Source organism: Toxorhynchites rutilus, chromosome 2 (genome assembly GCF_029784135.1).
Source record: "Toxorhynchites rutilus septentrionalis strain SRP chromosome 2, ASM2978413v1, whole genome shotgun sequence".
In the NCBI taxonomy this organism is placed as follows: domain Eukaryota; kingdom Metazoa; phylum Arthropoda; class Insecta; order Diptera; family Culicidae; genus Toxorhynchites; species Toxorhynchites rutilus.
The window spans coordinates 175,785,264-175,809,090 of record NC_073745.1 but is presented as its reverse complement, the minus strand read 5'-3'; the positions used below and the strand labels follow the sequence as shown (position 1 = coordinate 175,809,090).

General features: G+C 38.9%; 1 protein-coding gene across 5 annotated transcripts in view; it reads left to right on the top strand.

Moving 5' to 3' along the window:
- LOC129769260 (uncharacterized) overlaps positions 1-23,827 on the top strand; it is an 85,855-nt gene that overhangs the window by 5,393 nt on the left and 56,635 nt on the right. The window contains exon 2 of one of the 5 annotated variants that reach the window (XR_008741847.1): positions 16,516-16,609. The exons of 2 other annotated variants lie outside the window; for them this stretch is intronic. The gene's annotated coding sequence lies outside the window, so the exon portion shown is untranslated. Of the gene's footprint in view, positions 1-16,515; positions 16,610-16,670; positions 16,780-20,432; positions 20,454-23,827 lie in introns of those variants that run through there. 2 more of the 5 variants (XM_055771381.1, XM_055771384.1) reach the window with 2 other exon arrangements.

Genomic DNA, 23,827 nt, shown 5'->3' with positions numbered 1-23,827 from the left:
TTTGTACGATCATATGTTTGTAACATGTTTGTCTGTAGCGCATTACCACATCGATAGAAATTTGAGCCCCTTCCTGTTGACCGATTGATCTGAAATTTGGAACACACCTTTATCTCTGCAGTCATTATAAAACTGGGAATTTCATGATTTTAAAACTCCAATATGGCTGCCGTTACAAAATGGCGGATTACATATTCTCCCAAACACCTTCAATATGGGTATCAAATGAAAGGGCTTGGCTAGTAGAACACAATTATTCATGAGGAATGCAAATCCAAAATGGCAGCCACCACAAAATGACGGATTACATATTTTCTCAAAACCCCATCAATATGGGTATCAAATGAAAGGGCTTGACTAGTAGAACACAGTTATTCATGAGAAATGCAAATCCAAAATGGCCGCCACCACAAAATGACTGATTACACGTTGTCTCAAAACCCCATCAATATGGGTATCAGATAAAAGAACTTAACTAGTAGAACACAGTTATACATGAGAAATGCAAATCCAAGATGGCAACCTCTACAAAATGGCGGATTACACATTTTATCAGAACCCCATCAATATGTATATCAAATGAAAGGGATTGACTAGTAGAAGACAGTAATTTATGAAAAATGCAAATCCAAAATGACCGCAGTCCCCAAACAACTGATTACTTTTTAAATGGTTTCATTCAGCTTGACCTGTTCTATGTATGTTTGTAGGGTTGTCCCATATTAATAGAAAATTGCCCCGTTCCTATTGACTGATTGATCTGAAATATGGAACATACTTTCAATTCTACTGCCATTATCAAACTACGTATTCTATGACCTTGAAAAATTTATTTTGGCCTTCGCTAAAAATGGCTGAATGACTTGGCATGAAGAACACGAAACATAATAAACAACATAAATTCAAAAAGGTCGCCGCCACTAAATGGTCGACTATGTATTTTTTGCAATTCCCTCAATATCGGTATCAAATAAAATGATTTGACTAATAGAATACAATACATCATGAAAATATTCCGAAGAAAATTAGGTAAGAAATAAACGTTGGATTTCCATTATCCACAGTTAGTTGTTTCATCATATACCCCACGATGTTATTTTAGTCTCATCATTGCCCTAGATCAATGAAAGAACAGATGTGATAATTACTAACATCTACTTGTCAAATTATTTTCTAGCTCTTAGTACATTAAACCGTTTAACTTAAAAAGGTTTTTTTACTTATTTTATTTCCTAGTTTCTCTACATTAAAACCATCCAAAAAATTTGTGTTTTTTCAATTTTTGTTTCTTACCTAACTTTCTTCGGAATATTTCGATAGTGTACTGTATTCTATTAGTGAAATCATTTCATTTGATACTAATATTGAGCGGATTGCAAAAAATACATAGTGGACCATTTTATGGCGGTGACCTTTTCGAAATTATGTTGTTCATAGTGTAGTGTATTCTCCAAGTCAAGCCATTCAGCCATTTTTTAGCGGCGGCCAAATCAAATTTTCCATGAACATGGAATACGCAGTTTTATAATGACAGTAGAATTAAAAGTATGTTTCGATGTTTGTTGGGATTTTTCATGATCTACTGTGTTCTACCAGTCGAGCATCTTCATTTGATACCCATATTGATGGGCGTTGAGAAAAACATGGCGCCATTTTATGATGGCGGTCATTTTGGATTTGCATTTTTCATAATTTTCCATAAATTTCTGAAAATATGTAATCCACCATTTTGTAGTGGCCGCCATTTTAGATTTGCATTTCTCATGAATAACTGTGTTCTACTAGTCAAGCCCTTTCATTTGATACCCATATTAAAAGGGTTTTGAGAAAATATTTGATCCGTTAATTTGTGGTGGCGGCCATTTTGGATTTGCATTTCTCATGAATAACTGTGTTCTACTAGTCAAGCCCTTTCATTTGATACCCATATTGATAGGGTTTTGAGAAAATATGTGATCCGCCATTTTGTGGTGGCGGCCATTTTGGATTTGTATTTCTCATGAATAACTGTGTTCTACTAGTTAAGCTTTTTCATTTGATACAATTGTTGATGGGATTTTGAGAAAATATGTAATCCGCCATTTTGTAGCAGCCGTCATATTGGATTTTTAAAATAATGAAATACCTAGTTTTATAATGACTGCAGAGATAAAGGTGTGTTCCAAATTTCAGACCAATCGGTCAACAGGAAGGGGGTTAAATTTCTTTTAATGTGGTGAAGCACAACAAACAAACATGTTACAAACATACAAACATACAAATTACAGAGCAAGCCAAATAACACCGTTTAATAATTGTCTTCACCATAGCCGAAAAAGATTTTTCCCCTTCCAGTACAAATAAATATATGGCACCACTGAAACTGCCTAGCATTTCGATTTCACACAAATGTCTAAAGCGGACCTTACACGGTCAACTTTATTGACAATATGATGACATTTGAGAGCATAATGACAACTGAACATGGCCGACGACGCAGAAATCCGGATTTTCTGATTTTCGAGCATCAATATCGTGACATTTCATATAGATGCATGATGTTGACATTTTACCTCACGGACTTCCAGACTGAGTTGCCAGATATGCAAGCGCACATTTAATTTTTGTTAGTCTTTTTTGCGATTGCAATTAAAATTTATAAACTACTGAAATTGTAGGTATCATAAATGGAAGCTTTTGGTTTGGAAAACCGATACTTTGAATAGCAAAATACGGTACTTTTCACGATACAAATCAAAACTTCAAAGTAAACTGACAATGTGATGGTGAGAGAGTGGATGAAACTTAACAACGTTTTAGGAATTTTTTAACGTTGAACTCGGTCATTCTTTGCGCTAGTGAGCGGGTTGTGTGTTTCTTCACACTCCGCTATAAAATTTGGAGAATGAGAAGATCTGGGGAAATCACAGATGAAAAAACATCATGTGTTAATTCAAGCTACAGTAGAATCCCGATTATCCGCGGAATAGTCGGGCAAACTCACCGCGATTAACGAATATCGCGATGACCCATTAAAGGACAAAAAAATGCAAACACGAAAAGAGATGTTTCAACATAAAAACTATGTTCTATCAATACAAAAATCAATCAACTATCCATCTATAAGGTCGTGTACACCAGTGGCTAAATAATGTAAAAGCCATGACCACAACAAAAGAGCATGGGCCTACCACTCACTAACAAATTCCGGAAAGGCCTATTGATTTACTATGGAACTCGCAGTCACGAATAATCCGCAGGGCGGATCACCCGCTCGATGATAATCGGGGTTCTACTGTCATAGTCTCATTTATGGAATATAAACATTTGCTTGCAGATAAAATAACTTGCATATATTTTCGCAAACTAAAATAATCTGGCATCTCTGAAACTGAAAGGAACAGTCTGTATTTGTGAAACGAGTATTATGATGTATTTTTGAGAAGAAAAACCGAATTCTAAAGTGTAAATTATGAATGAAAATTAACTTTTACGAATCAAATTAGTATTCTATGTGAATGCAAATCACTTTTTTTTCTGCAAGTGGTGAGAAAATCCCATACAAAAATTATGTCTGAAATTGACGTTATATTATAATAATACTGTTTAGTAGCAATATCTGAAAATTCAGAGGAAGTAGGTTAAGTTAAGGTTAGGACTACGCGCTTCAACTTATTAAATATTACCAAGTAGATATTTTCATTCAAATTTTACCAATTGAAAATTGCCTTTTAGCCTTCTAATCTGATAGAGAATAGTTTGGATCCCAAACTCGAATGTCGCCACTAGCCATCGCGGATATTTTCGTTGTCTCGGGTTGAGGGCGATATTGACCGTGTAAGGTGGAAAAATATTGATTGAGGTTAGATCAGATGTTGAAAGCCAAGCTGTCACGATATTGAAGACACTTATTGTCAATCCGGTTGATCGTGTAAGGTGCCCATAATATGACGCACTGTTTGGAAGCAATTGTCATTTATCTATTGGCGCCAGTATCTAGAAAATTTTCTATTCGCTGGCGTGGCCAATTACTTGTGCGATACTTGCGCAAGTAACTGGAGCCGGGTGTTTACATGGCTCTAATAACTAGACTCTAGTGATTGGATTCTTCTACTAGCGCGTTGACTGGCACCGTCTAAATCAGCCTTTACACCACGGCAGTGGAACTTCATACAAATCTCTCGTCGAAAAGTGTCTCCTTTTTCACTGCTTGTTTACATCGACGAATATATTGACGTAGGACTACGTCTAACCGGAAGATATAGGGGGTGAAATGGAAATCTAGGCACTGAACAAGTAGGAAAAAATGCAAGATTTGGAACGCTTATAACTCGAGCATTTCTCAATAGATCGCAAAAGTTTTTGCATCAATTGATAGGAAATATATCTACGCATCTATCATAACGAATAACATTTAATTTTTCTTGAGATAAATAATTGAATAATTGTGAAATATCAAGCATTGTCAAAATGCACTATGTGCCCATTTTTGATTGGTCCATTTTGTGTTCCTCAAATCGTACCGACAAAAACGGGCAACCAGAGCAGCAGCGAAATAGAATGAAGCACGATTGGAAAGGAAAAAGAAAAAAAATGAACGAAACATTCGTCGCAGTCTCACACATGCGTAATTCTCGAGCCAGCCAGTCAGCTTAAAAATCCCCGCTCCGCTGCCGTAACGATCATTCTCATTCAAACCGTACACCACATCGGTTCGCATCACAACACATCAAGAAACCAACCCAAGCAGCCATGTCTGGACATGGTAAAGGAGGAAAAGTGAAGGGAAAGGCAAAATCCCGCTCGAACCGTGTTGATCTGGAGTTCCCCGCAAGGGTAGCTAGGCCGAGCGCGTTAGTACCAGTGCACCAGTCCACCTAGCCGGCGTTATATAGTTTCGGCCGCCGAAGTGATCGAGTTGGCTGGTAAAGCTGCTCGCGACGATAAGAAAAACCGCATTCAGAACAGAACACATCAAGACAACAACAGGCAGTTGCAGCGAGTGGCGAGTGGCAAACGCAATCGCAAAACGGCATCAGGTAGCAGAAGAAAAAAGTTTGTTCTTTATACAAACTGCTTTGGTGGCAAATCCAGAACAAGGCGGCATCGAGAGCGTACGAAATGTTTTTTTTCAAAACCACGAGTACTAAGTTTTCTAAATTGGAACCATTCCATAAAACAAGGCGCTTTTCAGGGCCATTAAACCTTCCAAAAAAGAGTTTAGGAAATACAGTTCAATGCTTTCTAAAACAATATCCAAAATAATAATAAAACACAAATTGATTTTTTCATAATTTGTTTGCCAGGATATGATGAGTATGTGAATTTGGCAGTTGTTCTGAGCCTATTGATAGTTGGGGACTTTCTTGATTATTCAATTTTCACCAATTCTTAAATTGTTTCCAGATTGAAAGTACAGTAATTTACAATTAGTTCGACATTTAGCTAATTGGACGGACATGTAATGCGACTTATTTAGTTGGACATTTTTGTAAACATAGAGATCCAAATTATGACCCCACATTGAAAGTCGACACTGTACCACTGTCATTGCAAATGTTCAATTACAGGTTAAAATCGCCTCCAATGCGACACTGAGTGGCGCTTCGGCACGTCGCATTGAATGTAATTTACTGTACAACATGTCACAAAGCTGGATGGGAAGAAATTTTCCAACTGTGAAAGCTGTGGCGAGTGGCAACAAATCGCTAAACAGGAAGGTTTAGCCGAACAAGATAGGGATATCGAGGGAAAACAAAACAATAAACTCTTTAGATTGAAGATAATTTTATGATCCTGAAAAGGACCCTTTTTAGCCTGCATGTGAATCCAACGAGCGAACAAATCGTAATGAATGTATTTTTTTGCCATCGCTCCCTTTTAACGCTCATTCGTTCGTCTCGTTGGACTCGCCCCTCTGGCCGAGTCTGCCGATTTGTCTCTATCCTGTGAGTGTGTACCGCTAGAGTATAAAACACGCGGACCCCAAAAAAATATTTTATTTTCTTTCGAACCGTAAACCCGTGTGGTTGTACGACATCGGCATCGTGGACGTAACAAAGGAGGACAAGTTAAGGGAAAGGCAAAGTCCCACTCGAATCGTGCAGGTGTGCAGTTCCCCGTAGGTGTATCCGCCAATTGCTCCGCAAGGGTAACTAGGCCGAACGGATTGGTGCCGGAGCACCAGTATACCTAACAGCGATTATAGAGTTTCGGTCGTCGGAGTGCTCGAGTTGGCTTGCAAAGCTGCTCACGACAATCAGAAAACACGCATCAAAAACAGAGCAGCTTCGGTTCGGCGCTCATCAAGGCAACAATTAGTTTCAGTGAGTGGCAAAGTGTTTCACCGGCACGTCCCATTAAATGTAATTTACTGAACAACATGTCACAAGCTGGATGGGAAGAAATTTTCCAACTGTGAAAGCTGTGGCGAGTGGCAAACGCAATAGCTAAACAGGAAGGTTTAACCGAACAAGATGGGAATATCGAGTGATAACAAAAACACAACACCAAAGGTTCTTTTCAGAACCATCAACATATTCATAAAGAGTGAACAGTAAACTAATCCATTTTTCAGGTAGATAGGTAGGTATTCACGTAGGAGAAGAAAATAAAACAATATATTTAAAATATATATTTAACAAAAGCTGTCCCCTTTGTATAGTCCTACGTCACTCCGGTTATGTCCCCGACATTACCCACCCGTCTTTTTTTCCACTATGTTTCGTAGGAGAGTGTATGCATACTGACAGATTTCTACTACGAGGTGTTTGATGAAGGACGAAAGGTGGGAATGTTTATGTTTATATATGATTTATCGTACGATTTAATTGATGGAAAAAAAGTTGTCAACAAAACTGGAGCTAAGCACATTTTTAAATTCGAACAAATATTGATAAGAGATTCCCAGCAATTCTTGATGTTTATTGCGTGATTTGGTAACTGCATAAGTTGTTTGAAATGAAGGTTTAGTGTAATTATTTTATTTTGAGGATTATATTCACAAACATACAAGTATGATTAATATGGATTGCATGTATATGATGCGCCTAGCCAGCCCATACATGCAAACGTGGAGGCGATATACATACATCCTAGAAAATAATAAATCGTATAATTATCGTTTATATTACATCATATACCCCATATACATGTATATGGCCTCCAATTTCATATGCATATGCCAGTTATACACATCATACAAGTAATGTGTCTTAGATGTATGTATATCGCCTCCAATTTTAGATTTTTGACGTAGGACTACGTCTTACATTAAGGGTGCCAAATCAGAAAACAGGTCACTTTTTTATGAAATAAAGTTAACGTTAATAACTACTTTTTTTGCTACGAACGGATTTAAACGTTTTGTATAACAATCGAATTGGAAATTTTTCTAAGATTTTTTTGTTTGATATGCTATACATTACAATCCCATAGTCTTTATATGGTGTTTGAATTGATGAAAAATGGAAGCATTCCCAGTTTCCATACATTTGTTCTGTTCATTTTTGTGCTTTCCCGAACAGAGCTGTCAATAACGGGTAGCTTATGCAGCCGCTAGAACAGAAACAACGAAGGAGGATAGCGAAAAGAAAAAAAAGCGAAGTAAACTCCACCCTTGCATAGTATGTAAGCTGTCGCTAGCGTATAAGTAAAGGGTGTGTCACATCAAATTGCGTCACGGAAAAAACGCTGTAGAAATTTAATTTTTAGGAATTATATCTTCAGCTTTGGCTTATAATCAGATAAGAGTGTATAGATCACGTTGACCATGCTTCACTGTCAATTTTTCGTAAATTTGGAAAAATGTCGTCGAACGAAAAAGAGCGCCGTGAATTAATCCTGTGCACTCATTTCGAGAATCCGGAGTTGTCACATCGGGACATCGGTAAGATGCTGGGAATCGTCCAATCCACGGTCAGCAGAGTACTAAAACGATACTTCGAGAACCTAACCATCGACCGGAAGGTGAAGAACGGCAAAAATGGATGCTCCGTCAGTGAAAAAGATCACAAGCGCGTAGTTTAGCAGTTTAGTCGTGATCCGAGAAGTTCGGTCCGGGATGTCGCCAATAAGCTGAATTTGTCAAGTTCATTCGTCCAGCGGACCAAGCAGCGGGAGGGCCTGCGTACATACAAGGTTCAGAAGGCTCCTAACCGCGACGAAAGGCAAAACATGGTGGGGAAGACGCGAGCCCGGAAGCTGTACACCGAAATGCTGACGAAGCCGCATTGCCTGGTAATGGACGACGAAACCTACGTCAAAGCGGACTTTCGTCTGCTGCCGGGTCTGTTGTTCTTCTCCGCAGAGGACAAATTCAGCGTTCCGGAGGAGATTCGCAAGCAGAAACTATCCAAGTTTGCCAAAAAGTACATGGTTTGGCAAGCGATCTGCTCTTGCGGAAAGCGGAGCGCCCCCTTCGTGATGACCGGCACGGTAAACGGGCAGGTTTACCTTAAGGAGTGCCTACAGAAGCGCTTACTACCACTATTGAAGCAGCACGAAGGCCCGACCATCTTCTGGCCGGATCTCGCTTCGTGCCACTATTCAAAGGACGTGTTGGAGTGGTACGAAGCCAACGAGGTCACCTTCGTGCCAAAGGAAATGAACCCGCCCAATGCGCCGGAGCTTCGCCCAATAGAGAAATATTGGGCGATTATGAAGCAGGCCCTCCGGAAGAACCCAAAAGTTGTCAAATCGGAGGCGGATTTCAAGAGAAAATGGATTTCTGTTCAAAATAAACTACAACCTGACGTTGTACAGAACCTTATGGACGGGGTAAAGAGGAAGGTGCGAGCATACGGGCTTGGGCTCGAAGTATGAATAAAAAGAAAATGCCAAAAGTTGTTTAATAGTTTTTATTTTACTGTCTAAAATTTTCAAAAGGATCGGTCTACTGGGCGAATTTCTACAGCGTTTTTTTCCGTGATGCAATTTGATGTGACACACCCTTCATTGCATCTCCTCTGAGGAAAATTCTCAGAATATTTCTGTGCCAGAAACAACAAAGGTCGCTTATTCTGCTCGTTCCCTTCGAGCTGTGAACGCTAGTGAATATTTCACTTGAAGTACATCTGGCATTGCAATTAACACAACCATACCAAGCATGGCAAAGCAGGCGAAAAAAGAGAAGAGTACAAATGATTTTAGGTCGCTTCTAAACATCAGTGTTTGTTTTTTTTTGTGTGTAGCTTGTTTTCATTGCGCAAAACATAGAACTTAGAAACTTTGTTGACGGTATCGACCGAGAGTCGAGAAACGATTTTTCATAAACGGTCATTCTTGCGATGTTTCATTTTTAGCACTGCAACTGTATGCATCTGTTAGACGCGTCTTTGACGCTTGTTGAATGGCGATGCACTTCTTCTTTTGAATTATAGACACTTGAAACTCAGAGAGATCATTCGTCTTCGATGGCGATGCACGGAAGATGCCACTCGTTAATATTCAGTGCAACGCGTGCATTGATATAAAGAAACGAATTGCGACATATGATCATAGCGTATTGTTCTCGCAAAGGCAAACAATGATCGTTGCTTCTCGAAATGAGTCTAGAAAACTACGCAAGCCATTAAACATAAAAACGAAGCAAACGTTCTCTTTAGTACCTAGTATATAGTACATCTTAGTAGTCCATACTTGGCTCCTGAATTGTTCTTTTTTTTTCATTCCAAACCCAACTGTCATCGAATAAAGACGTTCTCCAAACTAAACTTATAAAAAAACATTTTCAGGGTCCCCGGAACTTTTTACTAAAGAGTTATTTCGACGTATTCGCAAATAATATTCGAAATGATAAACCATCAAATTTCAAAAGAAAAAAGATTTCGTAGTCCTACGTTCTAAGCGGTCGTGTCTCTGATACAACCCCTCGATTTTTTTTTACGATTTAATGTTTGCTGGGCAGGCCCGAAGGCAGTTTTAAATTGTTAAAATATGAATGAAATTTTTTACTTCATGTTATTTGATTACTTGAAACATGTAGTACTGAACTTTATTTAACCATTTCTATATAAATTTTGCGATATTTTTGCACAATAAACAATCAGGGATGAAGTATCCAAGTGCAACTCTTTTGTATCATATGTAAGAACTTTAATTGCCCTAGAATCATATTTCAGATAGCCGTACGAGATAGCTGCTGCTTGATAATCCAAACAACCGGAGTTCCAATCCCATCGGAGCAATTTTATAAGCGTGGCCCCACTCATATCAAACATTTATATCCCTGAAAGTCAATTGATTAATTCCTATTTATACAAACATAATGTTTATAAAGGTTCTATATACAAAAATGATGATTCCCCGGGCCGAACATTTTACTTTAATATTTTCCGCCATTTTTTATGGCAGTGATGAATCGTATATTCGTATGACAACAGACTTATTATGTTATTAGGTATTGCATAATAACCTTGCATTTACAGTAAGTTAACTAAATGTCGCATTAGAGGTAATTGGACAGACCTGTAATGAGATACAAATATTAGGACTTTTCCATCTCTAATTGGATATTTTGTGAACATCGAGTCTGGTACCCGAAGTATGGTCCCAGATTGGAAGTCGCCACAAGACGTCGACATTGTACCACTATCATTGTGAATGCCCAATTACAGGCCAATCACCTCTAATGCGACACTGAGTAGTGCCTCGGTATGTCGAGGATTAGAGGTAACTTACTGTATATGCTATTTGGGCGCATCATATACCACCCAAAATATCAGATATTCGATGCTCTATATACGATAGTTATACGATTTAATGTTTGCTGGGTTGGCATACTTGGCAGCTTGGTTTGTCAAGTTCATAATCTCATGTCTACAGTTTTGAGTTAAGTGCAATTGAATGACGAAGTTGAACTAATTTATTTTTGTCACTATGTTTATCAGAACTCAAAAGACCGGCAAACAGATAATCTTTCGTTCTTGAAAGTTAAAAATAAAAAAACAGGAAGTGGGTTATATCTATGGTATAACCGCAAGGGTGACGTAGGACTCTCGTTGATATAGAGATCATTTGTATGAAGTTGAATCTGAATTCATTCTGAATGAATGAATATTTGGAGAACTTCGAAAACGAGAGCGTTACGTTGGAGGCACAAGGTTTTATGCATCCAATATTGGATACGGAAATATCCTACTGATGGGGAAGAATAATCTTCAGAAGCTATCCTGTTGATTGCGATTGATTGAAAAACCACAAAACCAAATGTATTTGGTCACAGTGTTACATGGATAGAAAACATTCAATTAAACTCTTTCACATGAATATATTTTGAAAATTCCCAAAGGAACTGGCAGATTATTTTCAGTAACGATTAGATATTTCCACATTTTCCTCGATACTGGAAGCCCACCAGTGGTTAATGCCAACTCGATAACCACCTGTTAATAGCACTTGATTGAAACATATTTGGTCACAGTGTTACATGGATAGAAAACATTCAATTAAACTCTTTCACATGAATATATTTTGAAAATTCCCAGAGGAACTGGCAGATTATTTTCAGTAACGATTAGTTATTTCCACATTTTCCTCGATACTGGAAGCCCACCAGTGGTTAATACCAACTCGATAACCACCTGTTAATTACACTTGATTGAAACATATTTGGTCACAGTGTTACATGGATAGAAAACATTCAATTAAACTCTTTCACATGAATATATTTTGAAAATTCCCAAAGGAACTGGCAGATTATTTTCCAGCAATGAGTTGATCTTTCCGGAACTTTCTCGATGCTGAATGGCATCCTAACGGAAAGAGTTCTGCGCGTGTATGTGTTCTCCTTCGCCGTCCACCTCCTCCAGCACGTTAGGCAACGATGTTGTCTTGTCGATGTCCTCACGAAAAATGAATGTGTCTCACCACCAGAATATCGCTTAAGTATGCTTTTTGTGTGTGATTGAATCGAGAGAAGGTGTGGTTTACAATGGCAATTTGGAAGGCAAACTAGAGGGGAATGAACTCTCTGAGCTCGGAATTTTCGGCGACTGAGCAATAATCGATTGCGGGCGCATACAATATTGGATACGGAAATATCCTACTGATGGGGAAGAATAATCTTCTGAAGCTATCCTGTTAATTGCGATTGATTGAAAAACCACAAAACCAAATGTATTTGGTCACAGTGTTACATGGATAGAAAACATTCAATTAAACTCTTTCACATGAATATATTTTGAAAATTCCCAAAGGAACTGGCAGATTATTTTCAGTAACGATTAGATATTTCCACATTTTCCTCGATACTGGAAGCCCACCAGTGGTTAATGCCAACTCGATAACCACCTGTTAATAGCACTTGATTGAAACATATTTGGTCACAGTGTTACATGGATAGAAAACATTCAATTAAACTCTTTCACATGAATATATTTTGAAAATTCCCAGAGGAACTGGCAGATTATTTTCAGTAACGATTAGATATTTCCACATTTTCCTCGATACTGGAAGCCCACCAGTGGTTAATGCCAACTCGATAACCACCTGTTAATAGCACTTGGTTGAAACATATTTGGTCACAGTGTAACATGGATAGAAAACATTCAATTAAACTCTTTCACATGAATATATTTTGAAAATTCCCAAAGGAACTGGCAGATTATTTTCCAGCAATGATTAGATCTTTCTGGAACTTTCTCGATGCTGATTGGCATCCTAACGGAAAGAGTTCTGCGCGTGTATGTGTCGATCCTTCGCCGTCCACCTCCTCCAGCACGTTAGGCAACGATGTTGTCTTGTCGATGTCCTCACGAAAAATGAATGTGTCTCACCACCAGAATATCGCTTAAGTATGCTTTTTGTGTGTGATTGAATCGAGAGAAGGTGTGGTTTACGATGGCAATTTGGAAGGCAAACTAGAGGGGAATGAACTCTCTGAGCTCGGAACTTTCGGCGACTGAGCAATAATCGATTGCGGGCGCATACAATATTGGATACGGAAATATCCTACTGATGGGGAAGAATAATCTTCTGAAGCTATCCTGTTAATTGCGATTGATTGAAATACCACAAAACCAAATGTATTTGGTCACAGTGTTACATGGATAGAAAACATTCAATTAAACTCTTTCACATGAATATATTTTGAAAATTCCCAAAGGAACTGGCAGATTATTTTCAGTAACGATTAGATATTTCCACATTTTCCTCGATACTGGAGCCCACCAGTGGTTAATGCCAACTCGATAACCACCTGTTAATAGCACTTGATTGAAACATATTTGGTCACAGTGTAACATGGATAGAAAACATTCAATTAAACTCTTTCACATGAATATATTTTGAAAATTCCCAAAGGAACTGGCAGATTATTTTCAGTAACGATTAGATATTTCCACATTTTCCTCGATACTGGAAGCCCACCAGTGGTTAATGCCAACTCGATAACCACCTGTTAATAGCACTTGATTGAAACATATTTGGTCACAGTGTTACATGGATAGAAAACATTCAATTAAACTCTTTCACATGAATATATTTTGAAAATTCCCAAAGGAACTGGCAGATTATTTTCCAGCAATGATTAGATCTTTCCGGAACTTTCTCGATGCTGAATGGCATCCTAACGGAAAGAGTTCTGCGCGTGTATGTGTCGATCCTTCGCCGTCCACCTCCTCCAGCACGTCAGGCAACGATGTTGTCTTGTCGATGTCCTCACGAAAAATGAATGTGTCTCACCACCAGAATATCGCTTAAGTATGCTTTTTGTGTGTGATTGAACCGAGAGAAGGTGTGGTTTACGATGGCAATTTGGAAGGCAAACTAGAGGGGAATGAACTCTCTGAGCTCGGAACTTTCGGCGACTGAGCAATAATCGATTGCGGGCGCATACAATATTGGATACGGAAATATCCTACTGATGGGGAAGAATAATCTTCTTAAGCTATCCTGTTAATTGCGATTGATTGAAAAACCACAAAACCAAATGTATTTGGTCACAGTGTTACATGGATAGAAAACATTCAATTAAACTCTTTCACATGAATATATTTTGAAAATTCCCAAAGGAACTGGCAGATTATGTTCAGTAACGATTAGATATTTCCACATTTTCCTCGATACTGGAAGCCCACCATTGGTTAATGCCAACTCGATAACCACCTGTTAATAGCACTTGATTGAAACATATTTGGTCACAGTGTAACATGGATAGAAAACATTCAATTAAACTCTTTCACATGAATATATTTTGAAAATTCCCAAAGGAACTGGCAGATTATTTTCAGTAACGATTAGATATTTCCACATTTTCCTCGATACTGGAAGCCCACCAGTGGTTAATGCCAACTCGATAACCACCTGTTAATAGCACTTGATTGAAACATATTTGGTCACAGTGTTACATGGATAGAAAACATTCAATTAAACTCTTTCACATGAATATATTTTGAAAATTCCCAAAGGAACTGGCAGATTATTTTAAGTAACGATTAGATATTTCCACATTTTCCTCGATACTGGAAGCCCACCAGTGGTTAATGCCAACTCGATAACCACCTGTTAATAGCACTTGATTGAAACATATTTGGTCACAGTGTAACATGGATAGAAAACATTCAATTAAACTCTTTCACATGAATATATTTTGAAAATTCCCAGAGGAACTGGCAGATTATTCTCAGTAACGATTAGATATTTCCACATTTTCCTCGATACTGGAAGCCCACCAGTGGTTAATACCAACTCGATAACCACCTGTTAATAGCCGAGCGTGTATGTGTGTGTAGCGATGTCTTCCCAGGGAACCGTTTGTGGCATCACTCTCCTCCTGATAGATTCCCTTCTGGCCTAGGGTGCACAAACAGGCTCTTGGTGACACCGTTCATCCGCGCTTTCATGATAAATAAAGAGCTTCACCGCAACAGCGACAACATGCTCCAATCGCTGTTCAATTAGAACTGAGTGGATTTCCGAGCGCCGCTCGCTTATATACCGATTGGTGATTTCAATAGCCTGTTTTGAAAACAATTTTAAGACTATTGAAACAAGTTTTTGGATCAAAAAGTAACAAGTATATAACGCGTAGACATTTTATCTTTCGAATGAAGTGTTCATCATACCATTTCGTTCAGTTGTTTAGGAGCTATTAACGCTCAAAATCTCGGTCTCCGGCGTAACGCTTTCGTTTTCGAAACTTTGATTTTACACCCCGGTATAGAAATGAAAGACGTAGTCCTACGTCAAAAAGCAATTTTAACTTTCACTTTTCTTAAAACCGGAAATATTCCGACTTAAAAATAATTTTTAACGTAATATTCCAAACATACATGTATTTACAAGAATCTATAATAATTATCATAATTATCAAGAACGTTTTTCGCCATTCGTTTTTGGGTTGTCTGTAGTAAATCGTATATACGCATGACGATAGTCGTACTAGATGCATGTAGGAGTCGTATATTCATCCATCCAAACATCGTGAATACTGTTGCAAGTGGAAAATAAATGTGTGTTCATTGCTTATGACATTATGCATTATGACATAAATAACAACATAATACAGAAATTTGAATTTAATACGACATGCCGTGGCACCACTCAGTGTCGCTTTGGAGGCGATTTTGGCCTGTAATTTAACATTGGCGATGAGAGTGGTACAGTGTCGACGTCTGGTGGCAACTTTAATGTGGCGCCATAATTTGATCCCCGAACTCGATGTTTACAAAAATGTCAAATTAAACGTGTCACATTACAGGTCTGTTCAATAATCTAAACGTCGCATTAAATGTAACTTACTGTATTTAAACAATATTTATTCCCAGCTGTTTTGAGGCATCTCGCACAAATTGACAATATCATTCAGTTGTCAGTGCCAGTCGGTTTGATTTTTAGAGTGTAAAAAACGTTCACTGTTTACATAAAAGCAATCTCGAATCGGTCCCACTTTTTTGCTTGAAGTTACTATCCCCTGCTTACACGGTCAACTTAATTGACAATATGATGACATTTGAGAGCATAATGACAGCTGAACATGGCCGACAACGCAGAAATCTGGATTTTCTGATTTTCGGGCATCAATATCGTGACATTTCATATGGATGCATGTGTCGTGACCAGGTTCGCAATACTTAGAGGCCATCTTGGTGTATTTTTCTTTTAGTTCGGGAGACACCTCTCGCTCCAGAAATCGTACACAGAATGAACTCGATACAATGCATTATCCAACATCTTAATTGGAGAATCCCAATATCTACCTTTCAATTCTCTCTCTGGCCTCTCATTCTCTTGAAGTGATGCCATATTCATTTGCGTTTTCCGACACTGTTATGTAAAGTGCACCAGAACTGGGTTGATTTTAGTGCAAATTAAATGAATCGATAATTAAAACATAGCATATAGATGTATATTTTCTCATGCCTGCTTTATATCCCACAATACTTCCCTTCTCTACTCTCCCCATCAACGTTCAACAAGTTATCATTGAACACTAAAAAAATCAATCATTGATGATAACTTCAACAAGTAAATGAGGACTTTTTCGCACATCAAACATCTTACAGATTTTCCTTTTGATTAATTTTTTTATTCTAGGATCAAGCGATTTATTGCTCCTCGCTACATCAACGCTCATCAGAAACTCCGCATCTCAAGTACATTTTATTAGCTCCCTTTTCCATAATTGCACTGAACGAGAAATGTGTAACCACTGAATTGTATTCGCTAAGTGCGCTTCTTTTGTCGCACTAAAAACATGTTTCCATTCGGTACAAATCACAAATCATACAAATCATCGCATTGGCGACCTTCAACTGAAAATTTGTGTGACCTGGCGGACTTCCAGCTAAAGCATTTGTGGTAAGCTTCTCCCAATAAGCGAATATCTATATATATAAAAATGGAGTGATGTCTGTCTGTCTGTCTGATTTTTATAGACTTGGAAACTACTGAACCGATCGACATGAAAATTGGTATGTAGGGGTTTTTGGGGCCGGGGAAGGTTTTCGTGATATTTTGAGACCCCTCCCCCCTCTCTAAGGGGGGGCTGCCATACAAATGAAACACAAATTTCTGCATTACTCGAAAATTAACCAAGCAAACGAAACCAAAGTTGGCATGTGAAAGTTTTAGGGTGCAATAAATGTTTCTATGATGGTTAGACAGTCCTTCCCCAACTCAAAGGGGGGGCTGCCATACAAATGAAACACAAATTTCTGCATTACTCGAGAATTAATCAAGCAAATGAAACCAGATTTGGCATGTGGAGGTTTTAAGATGCAATAAATGTTTCTATGGTGATAAGATACTCCTTCCCCCTCTCTTAGAGGGGGCTGCCATACAAATGAAACACAATTTTTTGCATTACTCGGAAATTAATCAATCAAAACGAAACCAAAGTTGGCATGTGAAAGTTTTAGGGTGCAATAAATGTTTCTATGATGGTTAGACAGTCCTTCCCCCACTCAAAGGGGGGGCTGCCATACAAATGAAACACAAATTTCTGCATTACTCGAGAATTAATCAAGCAAATGAAACCAAATTTGGCATGTGGAGGTTTTAGGATGCAATAAATGTTTCTATGGTGTTAAGATACTCCTTCCCCCTCTCTTAGAGGGGGCTGCCGTACAAATGAAACACAAATTTTTGCATTACCCGAGAATTAATCAAGCAAATTAAACCAAATTAGGCATATGGAAACTTTAGGGTGCAATGAATGTTTTTATGGTGGTTAGATACCCCTCCCCCCTCTCTTAGGGATGGCTGCCATACAAATCAAACACAAATTTCTGCATTACTCGAGAATTAATCAAGTAAATGGGCGGGACGAAGTTTGCTGGGTTAGCTAGTCGCATATAAAACCATAAATATGTTATCACAACTTTACTTTGACTCTGTAAAATCTTGCATCCATTAAGGTATCCCATTTTGGAGAACTATTTGTCTAGAAAAGAGTAGCTCCTTTTTAAGAAATATCAGCTATTAATCGTGTATCTCTATTCTTGTCTTTATTTGACTCGTATCGTATTGCACCAACAAAGCCCCGAACCAACTGGAAATGCATCGACAAAATGTTCTGTCTTGTCAATATTACTAAAGTACTTCAACGTTGACGTGAACTCAAACTCGGCTCCCTTAACATCGATCCAATGGAACTCTGCAGCACTGGTCAATCTCATTAGATGTTCCGTTTTCGTCGCTCGGTGGATGAAAAATTTGTCAACAAAAGTTATTATTCCAGAAACTTTTGACCTCGGCACAGATCGGAAGCCTGAATATTTTGATAACACTTAGACTCTCCCGTTCAATCCTCTAACAAGCAGTGCTTCATTCGAATCTGAGAAACTTGGCCTTCTGGCTCCTCAAAGCGCATTCATAGTTTGTCTGCCCTTCCGATCTCTCAGTCTGATTTGAACTATTTCAAGACTCTGACCATGTTCTTTCTCTGTTCTCCCAAAAATCAGTGCATTGTCCCTACAGTTGCACACTCCCTAGTATCCCACCAAAATACTTCGATTCAACACCTCTTGAAAAACATCCAGAGAACTGCATAGTCTAAAGGCAGATTAACGTAACGAAACATGCCGAACACGGTCATGAAGTCTGTCAAACGTCGCGACCCTTCATGACCTCTGACCTCTGAATGCTTTCTCACTCCTTCGTGTTTCCCCTTCAAACAATTTGGACCGATTCGTATACTTAAACGGAAGTCGTTGGAATGCTTCGGATCAACGAGCGTTGACGAACAGTAGGAGATGTCCATCGGCTCCTTGTTGCGCTCGACAACTCCTACTGCTGTTAGTTCATCTAGTCGTTGGCCGACCTGGCACTGTGACGGAAATGTTCATAAAAATGACGAGACACAATCACATAGAACTTCTCTAAAAATACCTGCCGATCATCCGACACGTACAAGAATATCAATTCCCTGCTGAACATTCCATTATCCTTCACTGTACTGAACATTCGCAATCAACCGATCAAATACAAATCCGCTGACTGTGTTGACTTTGCACTGAAATTGATCAATCCTGGCACTCGAATCAATCGAAATCATGGTTCATTCTTGCAACACTAGCATTCACGACACCGTTATCACCTTGCGTACATATCGCAAAAATTTCAGTGTTCGAGCTGCACAAGTTGCAAACCTATTGAAGTTCACCTGGATGGGCCGAATGGCAAAGAATAATGAAATTGTCAAACATATCCGCGAAGTAATTCCTTCAAACATATCCGCTTAATTGTTGAATTTTAAAATACCGAGTGCAAGAAAACTTAATTCAAGTGAGAGATTCGGACTCAGTTCCATGACATGACAGGTCTCTCAGTGTTCTCCTTGTAGATATTGCATTTTGTTTGGTGTTGACTACCGCTACTTTTGACGATTCACTTAATCGCTTCCAGGAATCAGACAGTTGACTGGACACACTCTCAGTAAACGAACCTTGACGCCGCAATTGATACAGAACGTTTCGATTAAAAAACATAGTTCAACAGGATGGCAGGTGGTGCTGTTTCGCCGCGTCGGATTTATTTATTTTTTCTTTGTACCTTACACATCAATTCTTCGGGTTCATACATATTTTCATTCGCTGTTAACGGCCATTTTGTGATTGCGGTGTACCATAGCAAATGCAGTTTCTTAAAAGGCTTTCCCATTTTTTTGACATTTTCTCTTCCTGTTAGGCTTATCTTGTTTTTTTTGCCTTCTATGCTATGCTGGTGAAACTGCTCTCTTTCGGCTTACCTCAATTTTTTTTGCCGACTACGATCTTGGCTTACCATTTTTTTTGCCAACCTGTATTTTTTGATTAAACACAAAATTGTTTATCTCATGCTCGTAAAAAAACTGCACCGCAATCATAACCGTGTCACATTTTCACTATTTAATTCCATTTCCTTCCTATACTTACTTCGGAGGAGCGTCGACCACGCCATTGTCGTGACCAGGTTCGCAATACTTAGAGGCCATCTTGGTGTATTTTTCTTTTAGTTCGGGAGACACCTCTCGCTCCAGAAATCGTACACAGAATGAACTCGATACAATGCATTATCCAACATCTTAATTGGAGAATCCCAATATCTACCTTTCAATTCTCTCTCTGGCCTCTCATTCCCTTGAAGTGATGCCATATTTATTTGCGTTTTCCGACACTGTTATGTAAAGTGCACCAGAACTGGGTTGATTTTAGTGCAAATTAAATAAATCGATAATTAAAACATAGCATATAGATGTATATTTTCTCATGCCTGCTTTATATCCCACAGCATGATGTTGACGTTTTACCTCACGGACTTCCAAGCTGAGTTGCCAGATTTGCAAGCGGACATTTAATTTTTGTTAGTCTTTTTTTGCGATTGCAATTAAAATTTATAAACTTCTCAAATTGTAGGAATCATAAATGAAAGCATTACAGGTCTGTCCAATTAGAAAAATGTCGTATTAAATGTAAATTACTGTACTTTAAATAGCAAAATACAGTACTTTCACGATACAAATCAAAACCTCAAAGTAAACTGACAATGTGATGGTGAGAGAGTGAATGAAAACGTCTTTTTTTGACGTAGGACTACGTCTTTCATTTCTATACCGGGGTGTAAAATCAAAGTTTCGAAAACGAAAGCGTTACGCCGGAAACCGAGATTTTGAGAGTTAATAGCTCTTAAACAACTGAACGAAATGGTATGATAAAAACTTCATTCGAAAGATAAAATGTCTACGCGTCATATACTTGTTACTTTTTCATCCAAAAACTTGTTTCAATAGTCTTAAAATTGCTTTCAAAACAGGCTATTGAAATCACCAATCGGTATATAAGCGAGCGCCGCTCGTAAACCCACTCAGTTATGATTGAACAGCGATTGGAGCATGTTGTCGCTGTTGTTGTGAAGCTAATTTCGTTTATCATGAAAGCGCTGATGAACGGTGTCACCAAGAGCCTGTTTGTGCACCTAAGGCCAGAAGGGAATCCATCAGGAGGAAAGTGATGCCACGGTTCCGTTTGAAACATCGGAGCAGCCGCCACACACACACATACACGCGCGGAATTCTCGTTGCTATCATCGTTGCTGAAAAATAATCTGCCAGTTCCCCTGGGAATTGAAAAATACATTGATGCGAAAGAGTTTATTTTAATGTTTTCTATCCATATAACACTGCAACCAAATACATTTGGTTTGGTGATTTTTTAATCAATCACAATTAATAGGAAAGCTTCTGAATATTTTTTTCCCATCAGAGGAAAATTTTCGTATCCAATATTGGATGTATAACATGAAAAACGTGAAACATCATCGCGAAAATCAAGTCAGTTTTCGTGCGATTATTTGCTTTCTACTCATATAATGCTGCGACCAAATACATTTGGTTTTGGATTTTTTCAATCAAGTGCGATCAACGTAAGACCACGTCTTTCGGCAATTTATTAGAGGTGCAATGAATCTTTAGGAATTCCCGCTCTACGCGCACTGGCAAACAATGTTTACTCAACAATTTCTCAAACGAGAAATGGGTGTTGTGAGAAAGGATTAGCGAACGCGAAAACGACAAACGGGAGAAAGATATGTTTGGAGGTTGATGGAAATTGGCAGAAAACTTCTTCATTCTATCATTCAAATAATGTGATTCAAACCACTTCGTTTTACCGGAAAGAGTTTCTTGATGCTCAAAGGAGGAATCGAGTCCTGCGAGGAAATTACCCAGCGCAAATTAGAGTCGACTATCGATTGCGGCATTCGTACACAAATAATTTTATAATGCAGTTTCACCAAAGTGATTTCTTCGGATATATTCACTACATCATGTCATGTATTTCATATTCTTCATTATGAAATCCATATCCATGGCACCTATCGGTATCGAATTATCATCGACACCACGATTTTCGCTAAATGCTCCTTTCAGTTCGGCCTGTAAAAAACTTTTCTGAACTCTTATCTATCAAATTTGGAGACCTGAAAAGGGCCGTTGATTATATGTTAAGCTAATATAGCACGCTCTCCTCGGATACGATGGGCCAGCTGGATGTCCTTGGGATGCGACGCGTTTTGCATGGATAGCACACAAATTGGTATCTTCGAATAAGCCTCCTGCAGCGTCATAACCGCGGAACTTTGGAAGCGCAAGTCGGTTTTGAAGTACTGAGCAATTCCACGATCCAAATGCTGCAAAGGTAGCTGCGGATCAGCAATTCGGTCGACTTCTGATAGCGACGAATTTCACGCAAAGTTCCCGGTCGATAGCGATGTGGCTTCTTCACCTATCCTGCTGCACCGAAAGACTAACGAGCTGTCTGCGAAAGACTAACGAGCTCGAGTCCTCACGGTGCGAGAGTAGAGTAAGAAATGAACGAAAGCAAAGGAAGCGTCATTTTATAAACCATAAAAGTATAGAATCTAAACCCCACCCTTATTATATTCGTAAGTATACAGTAAGCTTATATAATAAAGAGGGTGGGGTTTACATTCGATACTTTTATGTCTTATAAAATGACACTTCCCTTGCTTTCGTTCATTTCTTACTCTACTCTCGCACCGTGAGGACTCGTTTTATCGGGACTATGAAGACAGCTCGTTAGTCTTTCGGTGGTAAGACACCACGAAAGCAGGTCGAATAAGCGCACCAGCCGCAGGAAGCGTGAAGAAGCCACATCGCTATCGACCGGGAACTTTGCATGAAATTCGTCGCTATCAGAAGTCGACCGAAAACATCTCCTTCTGCTGGGTTCCTGGTCACTCAGGAATCCGCGGAAACACAGCCGCCGACATACTGGCCGGCAAGGGCAGCAAAATAGATCCCCCAGACATGCCCTGTCCTCCATCTGACATTATCCGCTGGGTAAAACAGCAAGTCCGTGAAAGCTGGGACATAGGCTGGATAAACAGCCGTCCCACTCATCTTCATAAAATTAAAAATTCCACTCTCCCTTGGGATGACCGCCTCAATAGTAGGGAAAGGCAAGTCCTTACCCGTCTTCGAATTGGGCACACTAACTTCACCCACTCACACTTGTTCTGCAGAGCCGAAAAACCCCAATGTGCTTGCAACGAAGCTCCGGTTTCCGTTAGCCATCTTTTACTTGAATGTCAACATACCAAAGATGCTCGAGCCCGACACAACATAGGTCAGAGTCTCCGAGATATCCTCAGTAGAGACGAGACCCAAGAAACCAATTTAATTGCGTTTCTGAAAGAAACCGACTTCTTTGGTAAAATCTAAACAGAAATACTAAATACCTTGGAAATTGCTTATTAAAGTTCGCCACTTCATGTATGCGTGTTTATGTGTGTATACACATGTATGTACGGGTCGGAAGGTAGGTATTCATACATGTATATACACGCATTCAATAATAATAAATAACAAATAATATAATATATACTTTCATACCCACATCTATCTTCTATCCATTACATTATACTTTAATCAACTTCCTATTCCTACAGCCACACTCACCAAGGATAAATTCATTAAATAAACCTCTCCATTTTTCAGCTCTACTATATACCATTAAATTCAAAACCACTATATTTTATTATCCATTAAAACTGTATTTCATTTCATTTCACCCCACCCCACACCCACTCCTCCCCTCTTTCCTTCCCATACCACTCCCACCCCCTCCCACTCCTCTAATCCCACCCAAATCCTTTCCACTCCTTTCCTTCCTATCCTCCTGAGGAGGGCCGTTTTGTTTTTTGGCTTTGGAACACGCCTTTCGCTAGGTCACTTGTGCTTCGTTGCTGCTTTGGTCCTCGGATCAGTAAATTTTTACTTTTCTTTACAGCATATATTAAATATCTTATGAAGCATAGGATCCCTTCCTACCTTCTTCTTTAACCGAGAGTCGAGCGGACGGATCTGATGAGTGATTTTGTTTGGTTTCCCTTTCGCCAGTCCCCTCTG